The sequence below is a fragment of the Acyrthosiphon pisum genome, chromosome A1 (assembly GCF_005508785.2).
Source record: "Acyrthosiphon pisum isolate AL4f chromosome A1, pea_aphid_22Mar2018_4r6ur, whole genome shotgun sequence".
In the NCBI taxonomy this organism is placed as follows: Eukaryota; Metazoa; Arthropoda; class Insecta; order Hemiptera; family Aphididae; genus Acyrthosiphon; species Acyrthosiphon pisum.
In genome coordinates, this window is record NC_042494.1 from 23,544,788 (window position 1) to 23,546,595 (window position 1,808).

A 1,808-nucleotide genomic window follows, 5' to 3' on the forward strand; every position below is an offset into this window, starting at 1 on the left:
ATCCAAAAATTAAAACTTATAATAAATGTCTGGTAATCTGATAGTCAACCGGGGGGGGGGGGGATAAATCCCCCCATGACTTCTTTTTCAATATTACGATCTGATAACCATAAATTATATTTTTAATACATCAGATATTACCTATCGACCGGCTATCGTACTTTTTTTTATGTTATTATTTAAAATAATAACATAAAAAAATAAAACCTTGATGGGAATACAAAAAATCATGAACTTTGACCCGACTGACAAATTCTGATTACATGCAATGTTGCACAATAAATTGTTCTTAACTCGTTGAAATACACAAATTTCCGAAAATCGCATAACTCCATTTATGTCAGTTTTTCTTCTAATTCTGCGAATGTCTGCGTAAAATAATACCGAATTTTCATGGATTGAGGGGGAAGCCAGTGGCATTTATACAATTTTATTCTTATGTGTGACCTTTTAAACATTTTCTATTCATGCAACAAAAAGTGTATTTCCATTCCTGTACTTAAATAGGTACACATTTATAGGAACATTTAAAATGCGTATATTAGTTATATTTATCCAGTACCGTGCCTAGTTTGTTATTAAGAAAAAATAACTCCGACCGTAGCCGGCAGGTGTAGGGTGCGAGTATAGGTACTAATTGTTATACTCTAACTTGCTCGGTGCTCCATATACTTTAACTATAGCGTTGTGGCCTTGTGGGTATGCGTAAAAAACACATAATTCGCAAATTTCAAAAACTGATTACTTCGATACCAAAGCCGACGGACAAATTCTGATTGTACTATTATTCTTCAATAGTTAATTAAGTACCTAAATTCCGATAAAAAAAAAAAAATTAAAAAATTTGCCTGGTCAGTAACTTCAAAACGAAATTTGTCCGGGCTTTTTTTTTACATTCTTACAAAACACCCTTAAAACCCTCGAAAAAAATATAATTAAGATATACCTTATATCTTAATTCGTAGTCATAGACCCATATAGACCGATAAACTAAATAATGGACAGCGCTTAGAGAGGTCAGGCCGGTCAGAGGTAAGATAAAGATAAAAGAGAACGTAGGGGGAATACAGTGTTAGTTTCATAGGTCCATGATCACTAATTAGTGTTATTACTCTCTTCGTCTTTCTTATTTCTTTCTCTAATATGATTCCCATGCATTGACGGCAGGGCGGAGTGGAATGCGCTGCCCATTAGTTTATAGGTCTAGGCTCGACCTAGTGCCCGCTCTTTTTTTGAGTTTTTTATCATCTATGGTTGTATAATCTAAGACCGTGGTTGTAGCTGGTTGTGGCCACGGATATAGATACTAGTATCTATATCCGTGGTTGTGGCCATGGCTTAAGATAAACAGGTTACGAAACGCAGCTGTGATTATTGAGGCTCTAGTGTGTCAATCCTCGGATACTAGCGAGAATGATACCTAGCGCTCCACGCGGTACTATTTAGCTTTATTTATATTTTTCCACGATACTTTTTGAATTTTGCCATGTATTTTAGTTTTAAGTTTTTAACTTACCCCGTAAACACTAAACAACACAATATTTTAAGATTTTTATGAGATTTTTTTTTCATAAATAAACAATTATAATACATAAATATAACACGGATAAATGATAATATAAAACATTTATTAACCTAACTGGATACAAGTTTTGAAAGTTTCTTTTTGGCTCTATTAATTTTATTTAATTTTTGATTTTCAATGTATGTAAATTGCCTCATACGCATTGTTATATATATGGTGAAGATATCTGTAATCATTTCATATTTATGAATAGAACATGAAAATGTCAAGCTTGTCACATGAA